Here is a 25,453-nt window from a genome sequence, read left to right as displayed (position 1 = left end):
TGCTAAGAATCAGGTTCTGTTGGTATTGTGGCCCATGTCGAAATCTCAAAAGGCATTTTGTGCTGTTCTTAGCTACAGAGCTCTTTCAGTGGGAGGAAATGAGGAACTCTGTAGTTGATTCCTGTAATATGGGACCACTTAATACAGCAATTAGCAATTGCAAAGCACATTTCAAGAGTTCAGAGTGCTTTTCCATACACGAGCTTAGTGATCAGTCCTATAAGGTAGGTCAGAGAATAAAAATGGGTAAAATGTAATGTTTGCTCTTTTTGATCAAGGTAGATACTTCAGGAAATTGATCTATACAGCTGAATTAAATCCAGATAATGCTCACAGTGGGGGTGAGGGTGTTACTGTTTGCCATGACATCTAGAATAGGCAAAATGGTGCTGGGTATCGTGCAGCTTTTCCCCAGGTTTGGCTCTAAGAAGAGAACTATGACATTGAGAAATAACACCTATTCATGCAATTCCTGCTGTGAGAAAGGCTTGCATTTTAGCCATTTTTGAGTGTTGCACGTTTCATGTGATTTAAAACAGGTAATGTGCTTTGACTCGCACTTTATTATCCAAGTTTGGGATTCTTTCCCCAAATTATGCAACAGAATCAGACTGATAGAATTTTTTCCCCTGCTAGTAGGCATTATCTGAACAGACTCCCTTGAGGTTGCTTTGGATGAGGTCGTAGGAAAGACATACGTGGCGGCAGCTTGCCAGCTGAGGTTCTGTTTGCTCCAATTAAATTGTTGAATGAGGCACAGTCAGAAGAATTGCCCTTGTTTGCTTTTAGACTTTTGAAATCTTGCAGTGCCTTTTTAGTTTTGTGGTTTTGGTGCTGCATCTGAACTGTCTTGTCGGAAAGGAATCCGTGATGCTGTCCTTTAGGTTCAGGCTACTGAGATTAAGCTGGCTTGGGCGTAGAGGAAGTTGGACTTAAGGTCCTCATGGTCTCTCTCTTCCTGGACAGGAAACTGGAGTTTGAGAATCTTCCCACTCTGGCAATGGTGATGCAAGATTCTTTAAAAAAACAGAACAGGCTTTGCATTTTTTAAAAGTCATTAGCACTGTGTTCAACTGCTGCAGTGTAGCTCAGAGCTTATACTGTTTGTAACTCGAGCCATGTTTTAAATTTGCTGTGCCTCACCACTTGATAACCATATTCCTTATTAAAGTTCTTTTTGCTCATTCCCCCTCGGTGGTCAATAGTAACCTACGAGGGCTGTCCTTTCCTCTGGTGATGGTCATAGATCCAGAGGAGTTAGCTGTGTTAGTCTGTAGTAGCAAAATAGTGAAGAGTCCAGTAGCACCTTTCAGACTAACCAACTTTATTGTAGTATAAGCTTTTGAGTGCCACAGCTCTCTTTGTCGCATGCAGCTGACGAAGAAAGCTGTGGCTCTTGAAAGCTTTTGCTACAATAAAGTTGGTTAGTCTTAAAGGTGCTACTGGAGTCTTCGCTATTCTGGTGCTGGTGAATGTGTTCTCTTCCTGGTACTGCTTCTGGAGAAATGAAAACTGTGTTAAGTTGCTCTGAGTGGAGGCGTATTTTACAACCATGGTCTAGTACTTCAGCTGAATATATCATGTTGTAGGTTCTCAGACCCAGGAGAGGCAAATAAAACCCAGCCATCCTGTTTGCACAAAATGCGATAGTGTAGTCAGTGTATCGATTGGTCCCAGAGGGTGGAATGTGTGTAAGAATTGCTTGGAAGGAATTTTGTTTGCGGGTGTCAGATGTTACTTAATATTCTACTCATAAATACTTCCTTGAGTGCTTTGCAGCAGTGGTATAAAAATACTTAAATAAAACAGATGGTAGAAATCAGGGTGGATTTGATTTAAATCAAACTGATTTAAATCACGATTTAAATCACAATTTAAATCACTAGTCATTAAGGCTTGATTTAAATCATAGTTTTCTACATAAAGACTAATTCTTGCTGGTATAACTTTAATATGCAAGTAGATGCCTGCCTTACTGATAGGTAAAGGAACTTCATTAAAGTATTCCCAAACTGGGTCTCTTATACGGCCTGCTGCCATTACAGGTTTTTTCCTCCAAGGAAAGAATGTGATAAACCTCAGGTCATACACACAAAAGATCCAAAGACTTGTGCAGTATTGTGCTCAAAAAGTTTCACTTTCATTTTGTACTGCTTGCCCCTCCCTCCTCACACTTAGTTTCTTCTTGTGCAGATCTATTCCACTCCAGACAATCAGAAAAATATTGTTTCTATTCACTGAACTTCTTGAAACTTAGCACTGGAGGGGTTGATTCTGTCTTCGTAGGTTTGTAGAACAATAGGATTAAGGTCTTTTTCTCAACTCTGTTCATGTTATAACATTTTTGCTGTGAAGAAGAGGCATGTGATCTCTGCTGAGCTGACACAAATTCAGTTCTGAGAACTGCAAAACCAAGCATCTGTGATAATATCTTGTAGGCAGAGAAACTGCCCAATAATCTTACAAAAACCTCTGGAAGAGCATGACATTGTGAATGGATTAATGGAATTTATTTACCAAAAAAATTAAACATATACAGCCTTATTCTACATAATTAAAAACTAATCTTTATTTCATGATGGAATAACTTTTGGATGGTAATATATTTTCCTCAAAAAGCATTTTATTTAAAAAAAATCCAATTTAAATAAAAAAAATCCAATTCAAATAAAAAAAAATCCGATTTTGTTTTTATTTTTTTTAAAAAAATCATTGATTTTTATCCACCCTGGTAGAAATCTTATGGCTTGCCTTAGAATTCTTACAAGTTAATTTTAAGCAGTGTGTGAGTTCTGTGATTCCTTATGGATCCAGAGAAGGCACCGGATTTTGTATTGGCTGCAGCATCGGGAGGATCCTAGTTTGACCCTTATGCCTGCAGATAGAGATTAGGATGTTTCCAGGCAACGCTTGTTGAAATCTGTGAAGCTAGTTTATGCCTGTGGCTGTTGGTTTTTCAGTGGTTAAAGACTGGCACTACCACGGTCCTGCTTTAGCTGCATTCCCAGTCCCAAGACTAGAGAACATGTTATGCAAAGTGAGTGAAGATATGCAGACAGGATTTGAATACTTTATGCAGGATGCGTAATTGACTTGCCTGGATGCTAAACCCATAAAAGGAAGTTAGCAGTGTACCTGTTCAAGTTTCTGTTTTGTACTTCCAGTTTTAATATTCTGGCAGGAAACTTAACTGTCTGGGAGATGGAGCTACACAAGAAATTAAGTTTCTTATGTGTGATCTTTGTGGCTGTCCTGCTCAGAGTAGAAAAGGGGTTTTTAAGCAAAGCTGCCAATCTGGAATGTGTGCATGTTGCCAAGGCAGCTCTTGACATGTCATGTGCATACTTCGCTGGAATTTAATGTCTTCTGTGTTTGAATGAATGTGTTCACATTTGGTAAGCTTCTTTGCACCTGTCTAATCTACTTTGCTGCCTCAGTGTTAACACAACTGTCATTCATATAGCACAGTGCTGTCTTATGTATTGGGCTTTCCTTGCAGAATGGGAGAAGAACAGGGCCGGGCAATTGGTGAAGCTAAAATATACTTGAGCGCTCTCAAAAGGAGATGCAGCGCCTAAAATGCAGGGCCATCAGGGCTCAAGTTTAGGCAAAGCAGTGTCTCATTTAGCTTGTTGCCATTCAACCTGCAATAATCTCTTCTGCTTTATTTTATTAGTCATGCTGCATGTTAGTGATATTGTAAAGGTTCCAAGGATGCGTGCTTGGGGAAACAAAAGATGAAAGAATTAAGTAAGAACTGTATTTTCATGTCTGGTTACTTGAACCATACCTATGAAATGTCAGATAATCCAAAGCGGCTTTTGTTTGTGAGTTCATTTTAATGAGGGCAGGTTACAATGTCATCTCTGGCCCATTTTTTTCATAGGGTTCGTGCGCTTTAACAGAAACTTGTGGTCCTATAAAGTGGGAAATACATACGAGGCCATTTTCATGGGATGAAGAGCTGTTGCGTGCTTCTCCTAGTGGCTTCTGTGTTAGTCCTTGTCTTGCAGCATCTGTAAAACTGTAATTGCAGCTCATGGTGTGTTCATGTGCATGCTACTGCTATGGTGTGTTAGGGAAGAGGAGATGATGGCTGTGCATAGTGTGCTGGACCATATTGCAGTGGGGTAGGACTAAAGAGACTCCAAAATGTCAGTGCACATGTGCACTGACAATAAAGGCACACAGCCATACAGGTTGCAAATTATCTCAGATGCCTTGGAAAGAACATGAGAGTATTCCCTGGTGCTTTTACAAGGGTAAGAACTGGGTAGACAAGGGGGAGACTTTCATTTGCCGTCTGAAACACCATTGCTTTCTCTTCCCATTTCATATGCAAGCAAGCAGATGTTTATAGATGTATGGGGAGAGTCACTTCTACTTTGCAGCTGCAAAATACATTTCTGGGCCCATATTTTGATTATCTCATGAGTGCTTCTATCTTGCTTTTCAAAAAAAGAGTTTAGATACCATTGTTGGTATTGATAATACCAGAAATGGGCATGACCTTCTGAAAATAATAATTTTATTTCCTTGCCTCCCTCCTTTTTAGGGGTGGGTGGGGTGTATTAAAGACGGTGGCCGGACCACCCTTCCAGTCGTTGGGATGCTGTTGCTGGCTGAGTCTGTGGTTCCGCACGTGTGACGGTATACCACCCGTGGCGTTCTTCATTGGCATGTAGTGCAGGTGTTTCCAGCATAGTAAACTGAGTTGCCGTTGTTTGAGAAACAGCATGATGAGCAGCAATAGTCTTGGACAGTTTTTGTTTGCCTTCCCGTCTCTGCCCGTCTTGCTGTGCAGTAATGAACCAGGGTTGCCTGCTGTTCTGGGTTTGCTTTGGTTGTAGTAGGATGATTAACACGAAGCAAGAGGTTGGCCTGTTTACTGCTGCAGGATGCATCTAGATTACGTTAAGCCAAACTGATATTTGAGGAGAGGGTGGCATATGCCATCATCGATGCTATTTCCACCACTAAGTAGCAGGACTGAGACGGCATTGTCTGGCATCTAAGATTCCTCTGAGATTTCAAGGTAAGGACAAAGCTTAAAGTGGAGAAGGGTTAGATGTCTGAAAATATACATGTGGTAGAAGCTCCTAAATTACTATGATCCATATAATAAATTGTAGGATCCTGCGTGTTATGTGCCATCAAGTCGCCTCCAACGTATGGTGACCCTATTAATTAAAGACTTCCCAAAGTCCTATCATTAATAGACTTGCTCCTAGGATCTTCTATACCTCCTTTAACAACAAGATTTAATTAAAATGGATCTGAAGAGTGGTAGGGCCCACTTTCAGTGCTATAATTCAAGTTAATGTTGTCACAAGTCAAAGGTTGGAGGCTTTAGAAAATAAATCCAGAGCTGCCATGGTTTAAAAGAGAGATTTATCTTACTGGTAGCTCTGCCTATTTTACAGAAAACAAGGGTTTTATTTTAATAGTGGCAGATGCTATTTTTTGTGCTCTTCAGTTGGAAGCTTCTTATCTTAGAGCTTTTTGTGTACAATAAAACAAATTCAAAAAAGTTGATTTCTGTTGAGTGCATTTTTGTCCTACCGTTCCTCTGGGGAGTTCAGAGCAGCGTATGTGGTTCTCTCTCTCTCATTCTACCACACAAGGTTGTTGTGGTAATAAATGAAGCTGAGTGATTGGCCCAGGTTCACTCAGTAAGCATCATGGCAGAATGGGAATTTGAACTCAAGTTTCCCAGATCCCAAGGCAATCATCACTTCACCATGCTGGCTCTCCTAAATGGGCCAAATGTTCAGGGCTAAATGTACATCCCAGTTTTTAGTTTCCTAGTACATGACAGCAGCTTCTTGCCTTACTGAGTTCCCTGCAGTTCTGCAAAATGGGGTAATCATTACCTGATCACAGTGCAAAAAGAACATTATGGCTTCCAAAGGATACAGATTTGAATCCCAGTAGGGGGTGGTATGTGGTAGAGTCCATTTGCTGAAGCTAAGCAGGACTGGGTCAGGCTAATGTTGGGGTGGGGGCCACCTGGGAATCCTGTGCCTGCTGGATAGGATTCCATGATGGAAGAAAGGTGGGGGTAGAAATGAAATAATTTTTGAGACAGTGTAAACAACAAAGTCTTGTGGCGCTTTAGATTCAGACAGTTTTATTATGGCACATGCTTTTGTTGAATACAGTTTGCTTAATTAACTGAAAGCATAAAATATTCTAATTTGGGGGAAGGTATATGCATATACAGTGTGTTGCGTATGCACTTGTGTGCTTATCAGTGGTGGGGCAAAACAGTTGGTATAGATTTGATGGAGGAGTTGCAGTTGGGAGATGTGCTTTTTATGCTGTCAGAGTCCTCTACAATCTCACAATCTCTCTATACAGTCCTCCTTATAGGAAGAAGAACAGGAATTAGCCTCTTCCTCATAACTGAGAGGATCATAGGTAGACATGAGTCCTCCTCCCTCACCAGCAGGAACATTGTGGTGCTTCTTAACAACTTTGCACTTTACAGATGGACAGGTTAGCAAGGAGAAGGTTGGGCAATAGACAAAATAAACTCATTAGTCCAGTCTGATGCCCCTTTCACAGTTATTCAGCCATTGTCAGAGTTCAGTAGCTGCCCCTAGTCCCAAATGTGCAGGTGGCTAAGGCAGTGGTTTTGCCCCGCAGTGGAGACTCTATAGTGTGGGGAGAGAGGGAGGGATAAAAAGCACCTTCTCTTTGCCCTGCTTGTCTCCCTGTCCCTAACACCCCCCTTTTGTGTTCTGCACATGTAGAGTTGCCACTTTGTGTGGCATGGATTTTGGAGATGGAGGGGCAGAAGGAGAGCATTCATCTGTGCGCAACCTGGTTTACTGATCCTGGAGTGAAGCTGTTCCAGAGAAGAGAGAAAAATCTTCTGCTCTGCCAAGGATTAGGTCTTGTCAGCTGATAAAAATAGAGCCATTTATGATGTCAGTGCCAGCACTGCTCCCCAGGCTGGGTGTCCTGAGCAGGTCAGAAGCACAGCCTTGCTGGGTGTAAACAGAGCTTTTTGCATGGGGTGTCAGTCAGTCATTTCCAGCATGCTTAGCTGTCTCTTTGAGGGTGGGTATACTCAAAAGTATGTTGGCACTGCCCACTGAGTGAGCATGTTTCATTTTAAGACAGCTTTATAGTGGTAGCTTCTGCCTCCCTGCCCTAGGAAACAGAAGAGACTGAACTCTTGATGTGACAAGGCTAGAGCATTTCAGGCTCAGCAATGGTACCTGAACATCTTGGCAGTGTTGCTAAATGTGTAGCCTTTGACTGCAAAAGATCTGCTCCTGGCAACTAAAGTGGAGAGCACTAAAACCTTCCCTCCCTGTCCCCCAAAGGGGAAATATTTACCCTAATGAAATGTGTATTAATGCATCCCAGAACAATTGGTTCAGTATCATATAGCTGAGCATAGTGTTGGAAAATTGCCCTTCTATGACAGCCAATGACCCTATTTCTTGAAAATCACTTATAATTTACCTTTTTATTGGTGTATCAAATGGAGAAGCAACTGAGGTGTCTGTGCTATAAACCTGATGATGGTGGTTTCAGATGTAAACAAGAGCCATTGGTTGTAGTTTCTGATGCTATAATGTGAATAAACTGTGCAATTGTTTCCTTCAGCATCAACAGACTAATTGCTTTTGGGGCACATTCACGCACACTTTAGTGTTCACTCGCATCAAGCAGATAGGATAGTAGAAGATGCTGTAGGACTTCTGAATCGTTGCCTATTTCAGTGTGTGATCGCTTACTGGCTGTGTAGTGGTCCATGTTTCTGCAGTTCCAGTTGCAAGACTTATTTAGCCAGGAAATTTGGAATTTGGTACTAAAAAAAACCTTATGTAAATTGGACAAGTGTGTATATTAACTTCATAGTGTTTTACAGGGATCGTAGGAATCGGTAGTTTTGTAGCACTGGCATTTTGTATTCATGTTTGGGGAAAGATGCTTTTTGTGGGAGAAGTGCAAGTGGTGGAAATAAGTTCTTTGTTTCCTTTATTGTAGATGAGGTGGTTTTTCAAGATTCTTTGGAAAGGCAGTAGGGAAAGAGGAAGACCTAAAACGAGATGGCTTGACTCAATCGAAGAAGCCACGTCCTCCAGTTTGCAGGATCTGAGCAAGTCTGTTAATGATCCGACGTTTTGGAGGTCTTTCCTTCAGAGGGTCTCTATAGGTCGGAGGTGACTTGACGGCACACTCTCTCTCACACACATGCATGCGCGCGCGCGCGCACACACACACACAAAAGAGGTGTATGATCTTATACTGCTTTGACTCTTCTAGTCAGTTTGGAAGTTGATCTAATAGGTTGCCTTACCCCTTGGGGTAGACTTCTGAAGCCTTTGCAGGTTATCTTGAAATTGGGAAAGCAAACGGGTAGCCTTCTGTTGTCATGTGGGAAGCGTAAGATCCAGGTCCAGCACCTTAAAGACCAACTAGGCTTCCAAGATGATACCTCCGTAGTTTGGAAGCTGTCTAGGGGGAGAGAGGCCTGTGGCTTATTTTTCCAGTTCATTAGCAGGAATGAGAGGAGATGCCGGTCACTTCTTCCCTCGTGGATGCTATGTAAGGGCTGCATAAGGGATGCTATGCAAGGCCCTCTTCCTTGGCTCCCAACATGGTACTGCCACTGTATGCCGTGTTTATTACATAGACCTGATTACATGGCTGGGTCTCTTTCTTTTTACAGCCTCCTTGTGCTCCATAATAAGTAACTTTCAGAATTCTCAGGCTGCTTTTAGGACAATGCAGATACAGTTCTGGAAACAGGAAACGCGGCGATGAAAATGCGCTTCTAGCAGCAAATGAGCTCCAGAAGCCCTGGCAGCCAGCACTCCAGCTGATTAAAGAGCATTATGTTAAGGACGGAGTTTCTTTGAATGGCGCCCTTGTGCTCCCCCATTTTGTAACTGCACAGTCGGTTCAAGAGGCAGATGGAGATCTCTCCCCTCCCCCAAGTACAAAGTGCTTGGTTCCAGTTCAAGCTGGGGGCAGGGGGAGAGAGGCCACTCCATCGATCCATATACGTCGCCGCAGAGCTGTGGCAAAGGTTAGCAGCTCTCTGAAACATGGCTGGCTTGTGCCCTGGCTAGAGGCGAACCACGGCCATGGAGCAAATCAGAGACCACAGGTTTGTCACCTGCGAGAGAGAGAGTAATTTCACTGGAGGAGCGCTAGCTTTTAAGTTGAAGCAAAAGAGTCTTAGAGAGGCGGGTAGCTGCCCTTCCGTTGTTTTTCTGTCTTTTCCAATGGCTGTTCTCCAGGCCCTGCACTTCTCAGTGCTCAGCTGTGAGGCTTTGTGCTTCTCTTCTGCTTGTCCTCTTGATCTCTGTTTCTCTGCTTGTATTTTCTGCTGTTCGGCCCTTCCCCCACTGCTTGTTTCCACTTTTACTAGGGTAGGAGGTGGCACGGCTAGCTGAACAAGGCACTCCGGTTGAAACGGCTTTGAAGCTGAATGGTATTTTTTACTGATAGTTTCCCCCAATCTGGGGATGAAACAAAATAGTATTTTCCCTTCATGTAGGCAATAATGTTATATTTTGCTTGAAAGTGTTTTTCCTGACCAGATGAACAATTAAAAATGGTGCTGTCGTTAATGTGAACTAATCAAGAAGGATATATTTCTTTGAAAACCACTTTATTTCATCAGCCTGGCAGGATTTTTTTCCCTAGGAGAGCTTTCCTTAGTATTTGAAGGCAAAGTTGTAGTTCTCCTATGAGTTTTATTTTATTAAAAATCCTAATGGGAGACACATCCTGCCTGTCTTCTCGCCTGGATTCTCTTAATACTAGGATGAAGTCACAGTCAGTTACAGATAAACAGTCATAGTCACAGATAACCATTAAAACAAACTTTAAAATATATGAAAGATTAAAAACAAAGAAGGGGCCAGCGAGGAAGTGCCAAGCAGAATGGAAGTCTTCAGCTGTTGGCAGAATGAGAGAGAGGAATTGATGCCGCAGTGGAGAGGGAAGGCCCTTCTTTGGGTCGCCACCTGGAGCAGGGGCTCCTGAAGGTGACTGTGGTGGTCAGGCAGTTCCTATATAGGCAGTCCCTGTGTACTGTCCCCAAGCCACGTAGGGCCTTAAAGGATCAGTACCAGCACCTTGAATTGGGCCTGGAAGCAAATTGGGAGGTAGTGTTTGTGGAAAGAGACTGGAGTGATATGGTCCATACAACCTACCCCAGCCAGCATTCTGTACCAGTTGTAACTTCCAGACAGTCTTCAAGGACAGCCGCACATGGAGTGCATTGCTATAATCTAGATGTTTCCAGGACATGCACCACAGTAGCAAGTCTCCCCCTTCCCTGGAAGGGCCACAGCTGTCTCATCATCCAAAGCTGGTGAAAGACACCCCTGGCCACTTGTCACCTGTTTAGAGCGGTTGGCCATATTGAAAAAACGCCTTCTGTTCCAAGGTTTTGAACATTGACATAGACAAGATGTGTGTTTGGGGCAGAAACTTAGCAGTGACCTCAGCAATGGCCTGACAGTGAAACTTGGGCAGTTTATCTTTTGTCTGATTTAGTTTTGGCAAAACAGGTGTGGACTACTAAGTTTGCCACTAGAGTATATGCTTCTATATGAGACTGTAGGTTCTTCCTCTGAGGCAGAGGACATCTTGGGTTGTTTCTTTTCACCCAATCAGGGAGGCAGGAAGTCAAATCTTTTCCTCCTCTTCCTCTTGGAGCCTATGAACGCCCCCTTTGCCTCAGTTCTTTTCTGCCTCCAGGGAGAGCAGTCGTGGCTACAGATTCTCTTCCAGCCTACGTTTCCTCAATTTGCGCCTTATCTCTCTCATTTCTCTGCTTCCTCCTCTTCTATATCTTTCTCTTCTTTCTACTGCTCTGACATGCCCTCTCTTTTCTTTTTGCCTTTTTAAATCTTTCTCCTGCCTTCCTCTCCCCTCGTTGCCCGTTCTTAATCTCCACCAGGCCCAAGAGGATATGGAGTCTCGGGACTCAGAAGATAGCTTCATGGAAGGCAGAGAGGGAAGCGGCCGATCCCCACCACCACCCGGGTACTGTCCTGCCCCGGTACTGTCTTGCTGACTAGGCTTGAATGGCATTCCGGCACCTTTCCGCTTGACAAGCCGCATACTTCTTCTAAGAGATCTTGCCGTAAGCAGCATGAATTGGGATCAGCGGAGCTGGGTAGCTCTGGAGTCGACAGCAGCCCTGTTACAGCAGCCGTGGAAATGGCGGGAAACAACAATGGCATTTGCACCAAATCCCACGTGGCTGCAAACACCGTGGTTGCCAATCTTCCGGCGGGAGAATGATCCTCAAGCCCTTCTGCTACAGATGGGACCCTGCAAATGGCCAGTTCCAGCACCCAAGGAACGAGTAATGTAGGCAGCGATCTTGGTTCTCTACTACAAGGCGAATTTCTGTCCCTTCTGCACCAGACTATGAGAGAGGAGATTCTTAATTTCTGCCAGTGTTCTTTAGAGGCAGCGAGTGAGTCTACCTCCATCGGGGGAGGGGGAGGGATGGAGGTAGACTCAGCAAGGTACGCCACACTCAGCAGCAATGGCCCACCAAGGCTGCTCAGAAGTCTGCCCCAAATACTTCCAGGGACAGGGCCTGTGTTGTGTGTGTGGGGAAACTTCATCTGATAGTGAAGGAGAAGAAGGGGGAATTCCTCTCAGATGAGGAGGAGGAGGAAGAAGAGGAGACCATTATGCCTGATCAGCCTGATAGGCTATTTAGGGCTGAGGATTACCAGTATCTACTGACCAAGGCTTTGACAGCCCTGGACCTCTAGGAGAAGCAAAAAGGGGAGGATGACCAGGCCGGTGCGGGTAAGGCCACCTCTAGGCCCAAAGAGTGCAAGGAGTTCTTCCCCAGGGCAGATACCCCGGAGAAGTTCTTCCCCTTTCCTGAATACTTTGAAAGGCAGCTAAAAGCAGAATGGTCTTCTCCTGCTTCTAGTAAGCAATGTTCAAGCTCCATTAAAAAATTATATGCCTTACCATCTTATGCCAATGAGCTTTTGAAGGTTCCAAGGATTGATGCTCCAGTAGCTGCTCTTCAATCCTCAGGTCTTCTGTCCAAAGACGGCCAAGGCTCAATCACAGAAAACATGGATAGAAAAGCTGAAGCCGCTCTCTATACTGCTTTGGTCAGGCCACCCCTGGAGTACTGTGTGCAGTTCTGGAGGCCTCACTTCAAAAAGGATGTGGACAAAATCGAGAGGGTGCAGAGGAGAGCGACAAGAATGATCAGGGGTCTGGAGACTGAGCCCTACGAGGAAAGGCTGAGGGCCTTGGGAATGTTTAGTTTGGAGAAGAGGAGATTGAGGAAGGGGACATGATTGCTCTCTTTAAATATTTGAAAGGCTGTCATTTGGAGGAGGGCAAAGAGCTGTTCCAGTTGGCAGCAGAGGGTAGGACGTGAAGCAATGGGCTAAAACTACATGCACAAAGGTGCATGCTGGATATTAGGAAAAACTTTTTCATGGTCAGAGTAGTTCAAAGGTGGAATCAGCTGCCTAGGGAGGTGGTGAGCTCCCCTTCACTGGCAGTTTTCAAGAAGAGGCTGGATGAATACTTGTCAGAGATGCTTTAGGCTGATCCTGCACTGGGCAGGGGGTTGGACTAGATGGTCTGTATGGCCCCTTCCAACTCTATGATTCTATGATTCTTAGGAGAGCCCACGAAGCAGCAGCCATGGTGATCAGGGCCTCTTCAGCTGCATCCATCGTATCCAGAGCATCAGTGGTGTGGTTGCGTAAGCTGATTCAACTGTTCCCAGACAACCAGAAGCGCCACCTGGAAGGAACAAACAGAATTATGAAAGCTGCCGCCTTCACTGCAGACGCCACCCTAGATGCTCTCACCTTCTCTTCCAGGGCCGTAGCCTCAGCAGCAGTCGCTAGAAGACTCTTACGGTTACGAGCATGGCTGGCCAATCTCCGATCCAAATTTATTCTGATGGCATACCCTTTCCAAGGGGACAAGTTGTTTGGGGATGCCCTGGAGAAGGTGCTCGTGGAGACTAAAGACAAGAAGAGATCCTTTCCTAAGTCGATCAGATGACTAGACAGACGGTATTTTAACAATCAGCCCTTTCATACGCATCACTCCTTGGCAAGACCACGCCAGGACAACGAGCGCACCTCCTGGAACACTAACAAGTGCAACTTCAAAAGAACTAACTTCAGCTTCAGATCCTCCAGACAGCATCAGCAGCGGGGGGACAGGCAAGTGTATGACACTTAAGAATCAGAAATCCTGTCTCACTTCAAGATCCGGTGGGAGGGAGACTACAGGAGTTCTTTCAAGAAGCCTGGGAGGAGTCAAAGGCGGATGCCTGGACTCTGGAAGTAGTCTCAAAAGGGTATTCGATAGAGTTCAAGTCCTGCCCACCGGATCGTTTCCTGATATCCCCCCTATGCAAAGGTCATCAAAGAAGAACCATCACTCTAAAAGCTGTTCAACACCTACTGAACATCAAGGCAACAGAACCCTTTCCTCATCAAGAACAGGGCTCCAGAGTTTATTCTCTCTTTTTCACAGTACCAAAGAGGAACGGAGATTGGAGAGCCATCTTGGACTTCTGAAACTGAGCTTAGTGCTTCTTCGAAAGGTTCTGCATGGAAACTCTAAGTTCAGTGCTTCTGAAACTGACCTTAGAGTTTCCATGCAAAACCTTTCGATTACAGGTCATGAGAGTAAAACAATGAATTACTTAGTCATTCGGGAGCGCTTTGAATGATGAAAGACTTTCTGCTTGTGGAGTCACCAGAACTGAGGCAAAGGGGGCATTCCTAGGCTCCAAGAGGAAGAGGAGGAAAAGATTTGACTTCCTGCCTCTCTGATTGGGTGAAAGGAACAACCCAAGATGTCCTCCTGCCCTCAGAGGAGAAGGACCCTTCTTGGTAAGTGTCCAAAGGTCTGTTCTCTGCTTAAAAAACAATGCAGAAATGCTGTCAACTATTTTGAAAGTTTTGTGGTTTGTGATTGCCCCTCTGTTGTTCATTTGGGGGTCCTGGAGATGAAAGTTAAAAACAAGTAAAATGCTTTCTGTGATGAAAGACTGGTTACTTAAATTTTCTGTTCCTGTTGGAGACTAGGAGAGTACAGCCTAGTGCTACATGTTGATCTTTGCTTTTGTCCTACCTTGTTTCCTCCTTGTCGATGAGACGTTGTTTAATGCAGGTTTTGTGGCGAGTGAAGTTTTTCTGTTGCCCTTCAATGACATTTACTTGTTGGTGCTTGTGTTGCGTTTTTTTAAAATTCCATATTGAAGACTGAGTGGGCAAATTGCAGCACGAGCTACCATGGCAACTTTTGAAAGGACTTCCACCAGAGCTGCCAGCCAGTAGCTTTTTAGTGCTGTAGTGACTTTTAATGCATAATTGTTTCCAGACTATTTAATTGTTTTCTCTTCAAACATTCTTCCCTTAAATTACCTTCTAAAACCTTCTCTGGAATGTCTTTGTCATTGGACCAGCATTCAAAATCTAAACCGTCTCTTTGAGTTAGGAAATGCCCTAACTCAGAAATCCCGTAATGGTTCTGATGGCAGCTCCAGGCAAGTAGGAAGCCATGATTTTTCAGGCCTCTGGGGCTCCAGCCTGCATCTCCTGCATTTGGGCATTTCCCCCCTCTGAATGCAGCTGTCTTGGAGCACAATCTTGATGCAGCAGTTCCAGCAGAAATCTCCTTCCAAAGAAGCTGCTTTTTGTATCAAGAACTAACTGAGCAGATGGAGAATGAAAAGGAAGGCGGGTGCGTTCATCTTCCTGACCTTGTCCTGGGAGATGGCATTTTGAGCCATTATGAATATCTGTGCCTCACGTCTTACTCTAGGGGAGCAGCTGTGTTTCTCTGTGACAGCAGAAGGGCAAATAGCAGCACGTGAAGCTGGCAGTCCATAGGGGAAAGGGCTGGCTTACTTTTATGGGCAACTTTCTACCACTGCAAGGAAAAGCTTCACTTCCGTAGCAGTGGTGATGCGACAGGGACAGAAATCCAAGGGGCAGGCCCTACAGCAAACCCCAGGGCCAGGCTCTGTCCCCGTGTGCCCCAGCAGTGCTGTTGCTGGCCTTTAGCTCATCAGCCATGCGGCTGATGGTTCATCCACTGGCACAACCTTGAATGTCACATGTTACACATTATTCATCAGCAGTGGCCTTCCCAATGTATTTGTTTACTTGATCTCTCACCATCCCTCATTCCGTGTAAACCATGTTTCTCCCCCTGTCTGTATCCCTACAGCTAAAGCAGGCTGGAGTCTGCAAACGCTCACGCCACATTGTCTGTCCCTGAAGTTCTGCGTCGCTTTTTTGCAGTTGAACTTGCATATCTAAGGGTAAGAGGAGCATATGCAGGTGGGCCATCAGATGGTTTGGGGAGAGTTTTTTGTTTTTGGCTTTTTTAAAGCCTTCCATACAGCTAACCATTTTCTTCCCGATGGAGCAATAATTAGAAAACACTGCCCTTTTTTGGGGGGGCGGGGCGGGGGATAATTTGGAAATTATATAAGAAGGCGTGAGACATTTTCCTCTAAAATAGCATACTTTTAGAAGGCAGTAAAAGCCTAAGAAGCAGAAAACACAGAAGAGCTGCCGGTGGCTGCCACGGCACCGTCCCACACCTGGGAAGCCAAACATGAGACTTCTCTTGCCTGTTCATCACAGCTGTGACTTCCCTTGCCAGGAACCACAGGGAAGATGGGAACGGGCCTTTTCCCGCTGCTTGAAGCAAACGTAAAATGCTTTTTATTTATTTTTTAGATATTTATACTGTCCCTCCCTCGAACAAGGCCCAAAGTGGTTTACAGCATTAAAAACAACAATAAATATTATATTTTAAAACTTAAAACAAAACCATATCACTACAATTGAGGGGCCCCACAAGAATACAACCAATAGTAAAAAAAAATGCTTTCTGTCTCCCACTAAGACTTGGTTTTAGCAAAATTAGAGAATGGATTCTGGGCATCTGATGGTAATGGGTCAAACAGGTATTGGGTAGCATGCCTGCATTCCAAGGAAAACACCCAGCCAGGCAATATGGCAACCCTACACAGTATGTATTGTGCTTGTCCAGTTTGGAAGTCACTACAGCCTGTGTAACGGAGTAGATCAGTCTCTCCCATGGACAGTTGTGGTTGCCATGTCACCCTGGTTTAATCCTGGCAACGCTTGCGATATGAGCATCTGGGAGAAATGCCCGGACTGCAAACCCTGCCCGTCAGGGGAAGTGTGACACTGTCCAGTGCTAGTTGAGCTATGAGTATTGGCAGGCAGAAGGACTAGTGATCTGGCCCAAAATATTTTCCCTAATGGAAAAAAAAATGGGTGTTTTATTTTTTTCATGGGAAACTTCCCATCTCTAAAGACTATTTCCCAACAGGAAGCCTCTGTTAGAATCTCTAAAGTAGTGAATTACTTGTGATTGCACTATGTTTCAGTGAGAAAGGTGGGCTATAAATAAAATAAAATTTGAAACATCGTTTATGGGTAAAGAAACGAGTATGTTAACAATGGGGGTGTTATTTGGGGGTATCTTGCCTTAGTATCTCCACTTGGGTAATCTCAAGCTTTTGTTCATTGAGGTATAAGGTTAAATAAAATTGTACTGAATGAAGAAAACTCTCCTGCTTTATTCCCATCTTGTATCTAGATCTTGAAGTGTCTCTTTTTTCTCTCAATCCTCCTGAGTTGATTTAGAAATGAATGCAAGACATCTCGAGGTCCCTTGTTGCGTGGACTTCATTGCTTCAAACTCAAGAGTGTCGGAAAATGGCTTAGCTGGTCTTTGGTTGCAAAAGGAAGCCAGGCAGCCATCTTGAATATTATAAGCATTTATTGGTATAAGTGAGCGTGGAACCAGAATGGTTAGAGGTCCTGCACAAACTGTGTCCCCTTTTTTAGAAGGCAGCTTTGGCAGACAAAGCAATCTGAAAAATCTAATTCTTTTTACCGCCCTGGCACTGGCTGTGTAATACAATAGGATTACAGGCTAATCCTTTTGGAAATCGGAATAAATTTCATAAAGACTCTGAGATGTGAAGTGTTCATGTGAAAACAGCAAGGGATACAGTTCTACGAAGTAATGCTGGAAAATTGCGAGAACCCGTATAAAGCCCTTTCAAAAGTTAGAACCTCTTGCTTTTGTGCACAGTAAAGAAATAGACTGCAAATTTGTAATTTAATGTCAGAACAAAAGAAATGTGATGTTTTAGTTAATCCTAGCATCTTTTGGTGCTGAGTCCATGTCATTTTAAGTCTCAGTGGGGCAGCAGGAGGGAAACTGCGAGTGAGAATAAACGATCCATGCAATAATGTTTTAAATTGCCTTTATTACTCCAGAAAGAACTGATCTGCTGGTCTAGATGTGTGCTTATCAAAAGTGAAATGGAAAGAATCCACCTTGGTGGCCCTGATGAGGACAGAAAGAAAGGGGGTATTTTGTAAGTCAAAATAATCAATATAAGAAGAATCCAGTATTCTACAAACTTTCATAACCTCTAACCAACTTTGATAATTTACTATTGAGGAGAATGAGTCATGTGATCAGTAGCGCATCTTGTGAGGTGCAATAAATGTTTACGTCTTTTCTTTTTGGAACGTAACTGTGCCTTTTCCCCACTGGTTAGATACCCTGGTCTGCTCTGTCACTTAGCCAGACAGAGGGGCTTACAAGAAATATATTTGGCTGAAGTGGGTTCCTCATCCCTGTGCGTTATTAATTCCAGCAGATTTTTAGTTCATACAAAGGGCAGCTGCAAAGAACAGCACACCCACAGTTCTGCACCACGTGCTTGAAACAGCGGAACTGTTATCCTCAGAATGGGAGAAGTAACTCTTCAATCCACCAGTTTTACTTCAAATTGTATGAGGTTTTTTCTTCTCGCTATATTTTAGTTTGCCCAGCAACCCTTTTAGCCACTTGCCACCTGTCTCCTTTTCAGCAGAGAACACAACGATCTCCTTTTTGCTGAGTGCTACCTGCTCTGAATGCCGCTCATGTAGCAAAGCCATCAGAGAGCTGCACGCACCATTCTGCAGCCAGGAGGAGATGAATTAAAAGGAAGCTGGAGCAATATGAAAGGGCGCAGATGTGAGCATCTCCCTTGCAGCAGGGGGACCTCACAGTTCACTCGCTTACCTTGTAAATGCCAGCGTCTTGTTTTTATTCAAGGAGGAGTTCTGCCCCCTCCCCCGTTGATAGGGAGCATGAAGAAGCATGTAGTGCTCTTCAATTGGCACACAAAGATCTGTTAGTAGCAGTCTGCAAATGTTCAAGTTTTAATCAGGCTGCCAATTTGAATAAGCTGCTCACATGAGATGATGAAATAAAGTGTGTGTGTGTGGGGTGTGTGTGTGTGGATGAGGAAAGGACAGCAACAAGCTCCAAGGTGGCAGAGAACAATGAGTAGTGCTTTGTCCTCTCTGTGTTCAAGAATAACCCAATCTGAGTTTGTTTTATTTATTTAAAATATTTGTGTCTTGACTTCTGTCCTAGGGAGCTTCTAAGTTCAGGGTTTGAGGAGAGCCAGTGCAAGTCCCTTTTTCTAGGTGCAGCATCTGATCTAACGTTCTCCTAGCCAGTCACCTTCCTTTAAAAGCCTCCAATGAGGTTAGGGACATTTTCCTACATGGGTGCATTAAAGTGATATTATGGCCATATGCTGGAAAACAGCATTGGACATTCCAGATTTCTCATTTCAGAGTTTCATATCTCTTCAAAATGTCACGTGAAAAAAGTGTTTGATTTGCCAGGAAGCCAGTTAGTTGCCAGATTGAGTTGATTTATGGCTAGTGAGGAAAAAAAAATACTTCCCACTCCATAAAGTTATGGCAAACCGTGTAGCAAGTGTTGATTTAAAAATGGGCACCAGTGCTTGTGGTGAGATACAATGACAGGCAAGTACAGTAAGAGCAGATGTAGTTAGGACAAATGCATTCAGATTATTTTGCAAAAACGTTTCCTCTCTTAGTCCAGAGCTCAAAAAATGCAGCTGTGTCCCGTAATTGCAAAATGCTGCAGCTCAATTATTATCAGGAGCTTAGGTGGAGCATGAATATTACTCCCATTCTGCAGTCACTCCATTGGCCACCCCTCGCTTACTGGGCTAAGTGCAAAGCCCTTCATGGCCTTGGTCCCTCGTATCTGCAGGACTGCCTCTTCCTATGTTCTTTCATGGCAGCTTCACTCATCTAAACTGGGGTCTGTTGCGATACCATCCTGGAGATGGGCTAAATCAACAGCTGCCCGTGCACGTGCATTCTCTGTGGTGGCTTCTGCCTTATGGAATGCCCCGCCTAAGGAGGTCAGGAAAGCTCCCTCTCGCCACACTTTGCTCAAACTATGCAAAACTAAATTAGGCAGGAGTTTTCTCTCTCCAGATAATAGGGTTGTGCCATAAGAAACGGCTTAGTTGGTTCTTATGGAGATTCATACATGATAATTTCCCTACAGAAATATTATTTTAAACAGGAAAATGTGTATACCTGTAAACTTACTGGTTGTCAGATGGCTTTTCTCCCCTCATTATTACTGCAAAGGTTGGGGGGAAGTGAGAATGTGAAGAGCTGGCATGCAGGAGAGAAAGAGAGCCGTGCAAGGGGCAGGGCAGCCCTTCGGCAGGGCTTGCCCGCGACCCATTTTCAGAGGCTTCACAGCCCACTTCTGAATGTTCAGTTGAGTATACAGCATCAGAATTGCATGTCAGTGTGCTGATACAGCTGGTTTGAAATGAGGGAGCAAACGTTGGGGTCCCAGTCGCCTGCAAAATGAAGAGAGGGGCTGTGTGCTACGGCAGGAGGGGAGCACGGAGGGCGGGAGAGCCAAGGAATCCTGGCTTGCTTAGGCTGAGAGAGCCTGGCAAGATCACTCTGTTTTGAGGAGTGCAGTATTATATGGCATTATTGCCCTTGAAGGGGCAGCAAGGACTGAGAAGTGGTTGCGGTGTTTTGTGTGTGTGTGTGTGAGTGAGTGAGAGGAATTTCATGTATTGTTTTAAACTAAGAAGCCAGTTTGGCTGTTCCCTTAGCTTACCCCAGAGCCACCCGATGAGCAGGAACTGGAACCCAAATATCTCCATTCCAGATCTGAACCTCTGTTTACTCCCCAAGTCCAAGGGCCTTCCTTGTTGCAGTGTTTTGCAGACAGGAACCCTCACTGGAGCAGTAACAGCTAACTCTGAGCGTATGTGAAGCTCTCCTAGGTTGGCAATGGGACCCATCCACTTGTCCCATTTGATAGTCGGATTTAGACCTTAACAGCCGTCTGTACAGTGTAGGCAACATAAATGGGCCTTGAGTCCAGTTGAAAGGATGCTGTGCACACACATGGACAGTGAGGTTCCTCAAGTAATGAGAAGTGTCATTTTCACCACTCTGACTCATTTCCTCTTTCCCTCCTATGTACACATTCTTCCTCTAAATCTTAAAACCATTGTTTGCTGAGCACTTCGAGATCTCCCCTCAGAAAGCACTAGAGAGAGGCTATGGGATTATGGAGAATTTATTTTTGTATCTCTTGTGTAATAAAGGAATGAATGATGCTAATTAGGTCTGCACCAGAGAGAAAAGTCTGCAGTCTTCCTCCCAGGCATAAAGCAACGCTGGCCCTTGTTGCATCCTGGCGCAGCAGTGTATCCAGGAATAGTCTCAGGTTGCAAATCAGTGACTCCGAAAGACCTTTACTTAGCGAGGGGTGAAAGGTGTGATGTCGGACCAAAGCAAAACTCTCTCAAACTGGACTCTGAAAATGGTTTCACCCACCTTACTGCTGTATGTGGCCAAACCACACTCTCCTTCATCAAAGGAAGGCCTTTTGTTTCGAACATTGATAGTGATATACAGAGTTCTTAAACTAAGTGAAAGCATTTTGATTACATTTCCAGTCCAGCAAGAGGCTGGGGGACGATGTCATGAGAAGAAAGGGGGCTGTTGCCCAGGAGAGGAGGATTTGCCTTTTGCAGACAGCTGCGTCTAATCCATAGTAAAATCACAAGCATCTGGAGTTCCTACAGTGTGCTGGTAATAAGGTCTGTGAAAGCTTGATGCTCAGCTCTTACAGGAGGAAGGACATTTTGTGGAGGGCTGACCTTTGGCCTCCTCCAGGATTGTGCATTTCTTTCCCCCAAACCGGCTGAAGTTGCCTATCGACAAAACCAACCATTGGCTTCCCTCAGGTCATCCTTTGTGTATTACCAAATAAGGCACCTCTCAGTAAGACAGAGAACAAGGCGGCTTGTATTCCTTGCTAAAGACCAGCCTCCAGCCCTCTGGGCCACTTGGAATCCCCTGCATGGTGATTACCACGAAGAAGAAACCACCCCTTCCTGTGTTTGGCTGCTGGTGTTGGCGTTTGCCAGTTACCCACTGCCTTTCCCCACCCCTGAGCACCCTCAGCTGGTGGAAAGGAACAGGCCCCACCCAGCATGCTAGGAAAAGCGAAAGGTCTTCGGCGTGGAGCTGATTCCTTGTTCTGGGCACCTAGGCCTATCAGTTGCTGGACCATTGTGCTGGATGCTAGTCTTGGTGCAGTCAAGCCATCTTAAATATCCCTGTGCATGTTGACCTGGGTGGAACAGAATGCAGAGACACAGAGCTGACTTCTGGAGTTACCTGGGTGAGTTGGCAGTCTTGGACATTTCCAGAGCAGTTTAAATTCTGGCTTACATTAGAAATCTGAGCTAAGATGTGTAGCTTTGTACTAAGCCTTGAGAAATTCTCTTTAGAGTGAAGAGCCAGCCCCAAAATTTAGGAACCAGACAAACCGTTTAGACGGTAATACAAATAAGGCAAGATATGCCTATCTGAAATAACACCATTTTCCTCAAATTTCACTTTTCACAGTGAACAATTTTAATTAATTATTCTTTATGCCACTACCCCACAGATAAATGTGAAAGTGTTCTACCTTGCTACCTTTGGATTCTTCCGTTAAGCCCTGCCTTCTGCACGGGCTGAGGACTCCTGTTTTTAAGGTGAAGAGTTTTACAGGGCAGTCCCAAAGATTCAGAAGTGAGTCCCACCGAGTTCAGAGGGATGTGCTCTGCAGGAAGCCTGGTTCAGACTGCGGCCGTACTCCCCTGATGCCGGGAAGGGCATCATTATTCTGTTTCTCGTCAGGCACCAGCATAATACAATCAAATGTAGTCCAAGAGCATTTGTAGTATATTCGATCATAGGTGTTTAAGATGTCATCAGGTGGCAGTATCTGACTGGGCATTCAGTTAGTAATTTCTGGTTAGATAGGGTAGAGGTAAGGCAGCACCGTTTGTCCATTGTGGCTGCCAGCTGTCGGCAGAGCAAAGTAGCCTCCGTGCTCAGAGGCAGTATTGCTGGAGGTTAGTGGCAGGGGAGGGATGATGCCGCCTCCTGCTGCTTGCAGACGTCCTAGAGGCACGTGGTTGGCCTTTGTGGAGAACCCGAACGGCAGAAATCCCCTGCTGGACTAGGCCAGAACCCCCCCCCCCCCACTCTCTGTTACTCCGTTCAGGAAGAACTGCTGTATCTCTTCTCAGTTCTTATGGCCAGGCAGATGCTAATCATTTATAAACTTAACTTTTAAAAAATTTATTCCTCTCAACAACTTTGTTGATTATTTATACCTGCACTGTTGAAAACAGATACAGAAGTATCAGTACATTCCTTTTCTGAAAGAGAATGCAGCCTCCCACCCAACTTTTGGGGTGTGTGTGTGTGTGTGTGTGTGTTAAAAGTTCTGGCTGATGAAAGCCGCGGCCACAACTCTGAGCCAGCTGCCCCTCAGGTGCCTGCAGACTGAGGCCTGCTCACAAGCGTACTGGCCGTTGCTTATGAGCACAGGAACTGGCGCTCCTGTGAGAATTGCTTCTCGCTTGCTTCTCCCACACACTGGTCTGTCTCTCGGGCCGTGCACCGGGCTGTTAACTGGCCTTTCCGACTCTCCGTGGTTGACAAAGTGCCTTTTCCAAGTTAGTCTCTTTCCTGGTGCTGAGCCTTCTTCCTTGAAGCTTTTGGGCAAGTGACAGCTTTTCGGGCATTCTTGTACTTCTGTATTGATAAGTCCTTGGCGTGGGGACTTCTGGGGCTTGAGGCACGAGAATAGATTACAAGTCACCTTGGTGACCGGGCACATGGATTTGTCAAGACATATAGTACCTAATTAAAGGCTAAAGGAGGGGCTGTGACTCAGTGCTGGAGTCTCTGTTCTTCATGCAGGAGGTCCCAGGTTCAGTCCCCAGCACCTCCAGTTAAACAGACAAGGTAGAAGATGATATAAAAGGTCTCTGGAAAGCTGCTGCCACTTTAAGTAGGCAGTATTGATCTCTTGATGGACACAGTGGTCTGATTCAGTAAAAGGCAGCTTGTGTGTGTGTGTGTGTGTGTGTGGTGTGGTGTGGTGTGGTGTGGTGTGGTGTGGTGTGGTGTGTGTGTGTAAATGTGTAAACATTTTCCAAGGCTTGGAAAGCTGGCCACGGATTGCCTGTACATTCCAAGATTGACTCTGCCTGGGGAATGTGTGTTTTCCAGTGCTGGCATTATTAATTGTGCATAAGATTGGAGCACATTGATGTTAAGTTTTCTTAACAGAAATCAAAAGCTGAGCCGATAATATGTAAGAATACGTATGTGGGCTAGATTGCGATTGTGTTCATGCTTAAGCAGTAACATTTTTGATAGTTTAAATGGTTGCTTTGTTAAACAAATTGGACACATCCTTAATCTGAAACAGGGATCTCGTCTTGCAGCTCACATCAAAGCATATACTTGTGTCAGAGGTTTGCATTCTTCTGTTCGTGGGGTTATATGCAGATAGGTACTAGGAAGTAATCCAGTTGACTTGGCTTCTCTTCAAAGTACAAACATGTAAAAAATGATAGCCAGTGGTTTTGTGTGGTTAGAACCGATGACTTAGTGTTGCATCTGGGAGCATTTATCGCTTATGCCGGGCCTTCCTTGTTCATTTCCGAATACCTTATTGAGATACCCCACCACCACTGAAGTGTTTTCTGCAGACTTTATAGAGGGGAACATGTGGTATGTTAGAGAAAGTTGATCCTTGAAGTTTAGGCCCGAGAGACTAAGGTCGTTTTCACACGTCTCGGCATAGCGCTGAGCAAGGACAGAATCTTGGCGTGATGGCGCCAGAAACCACGCCATGATGGCACCCTCATTTCGTGAGACGTGTGAGAATGATCTAAGCTTCAGTCCCTTCTTCACCTGTTTGTGATTGGTCCCCCTGCTTTTGGGTGATGATTTTAGCTTTCTTAGAAATATTATTTGCTGCTGGTGATTTAGTTACATTTTACTACTTGCATTTTTAACTTTTGTGAGCAACCTTGGGATTTTTTTTTAAAACAGTGGGTGGGTTAAAAGCGTTTTCAGCGTTTTCAGTAAATATCCCCACAGCACAATCTGCTCCTTTCTTCTTTTTTCAAGGTCTTAACTGAACTTCAAGAGTTGGAGGGGGAGAAACGAATGTTACCTGTGAAATTGACATGTGGGTCTCTAGTTCATAGGATCTTTTTTCCCAGTGCAGAAGCTGGCTTTTCATTGGCCCTGCTGTTTAGTCCAGGGGCTTGTTTTCTTACTCTTATGCGACACAGAGAGACCTATAAAGTCCCGTCTCTCCATCAAAATAATTGCTTCTGAAGACTCACTTATGTCAGGCTGCTGGCATTGTTTTATTCAGGGTATGTTTTCAGAACTCACGGCAGGTCTCTCTTTGTGAACGCAGCTTCTGTAGAGCAGCGTGCATCGCTTCCTCTTTGGAAGTAGACTAGCATCAGTCACTCCTAGGTCTCACTGTTCTTCTTGGCATCTTGATTTCCTCGTACGCCGATAATAAGGAATTGCTGCCATAGATGCTGCTTTCACTGAAGGTTTGCTTTCTTAGGACACTCCTTCCTAGCTGTGGCTGAAGGGGAGCTTGTAAATCAAACTTGTATCTGAAATGAAAATCTTGGTAGTTTGAGTCCGAAGGAAATATATAATAGATGCACAGGTATACTGGGGAAACTTTATGTCCTGCACTCGAGAGAGGGAACTTACACACATGCGTTTGTTCGCTTTCCATCATAGGTGGCTTACAATATCCATCAAAAATATAATAAATTAGCAATACACATACTCACTGTTTGAAGTGTGGGTTGTCTGTCCTTGACAATGCTTTGTGACCCTTGTTGTTTGGGTCTGTTGTTTGGGTTTGACCAGATCATCCTGCTGCTGCTACAGAAGGTGAAGGCCGAACGAAGCAAGTTTAGCTTCTCAAGCCGCCTTTCAGGATGGATTTGACTGGAATGTTACACTCAGTGTTCAGACCTTCCTTAAGCATATGTGGTTTTAAACCAATGCAGGGAAAAATCTTCTAGACTTAAGAACCACAAACATTAAATGGATCTTATTTACTTAAAAAATGTGCAAGCTGCTTCTCCATAGGCTTCTTGAGGTGGCTCATAAGCATAATGGTGCAGTAAAAAAAGAAAAGAGAAAAAAAA

The 25,453-nt window shown here is 44.5% G+C and overlaps 1 protein-coding gene across 3 annotated transcripts in view; it reads left to right on the top strand.

Annotated features, from left to right (window-relative positions):
- The window catches only part of ANKRD11 (ankyrin repeat domain containing 11), a 173,306-nt gene that overhangs the window by 42,439 nt on the left and 105,414 nt on the right, over positions 1-25,453 (top strand). The window contains exon 1 of one of the 3 annotated variants that reach the window (XM_055000780.1): positions 17,408-17,425. The exons of the other annotated variants lie outside the window; for them this stretch is intronic. The gene's annotated coding sequence lies outside the window, so the exon portion shown is untranslated. Of the gene's footprint in view, positions 1-17,407; positions 17,426-25,453 lie in introns of those variants that run through there. 3 annotated transcript variants of the gene reach the window in all.

Source organism: Eublepharis macularius, chromosome 16, assembly GCF_028583425.1.
Source record: "Eublepharis macularius isolate TG4126 chromosome 16, MPM_Emac_v1.0, whole genome shotgun sequence".
NCBI classification, from domain to species: Eukaryota; Metazoa; Chordata; class Lepidosauria; order Squamata; family Eublepharidae; genus Eublepharis; species Eublepharis macularius.
Note: the sequence above shows the minus strand (reverse complement) of the source record. Positions and strands in the feature narration are given on the sequence as shown.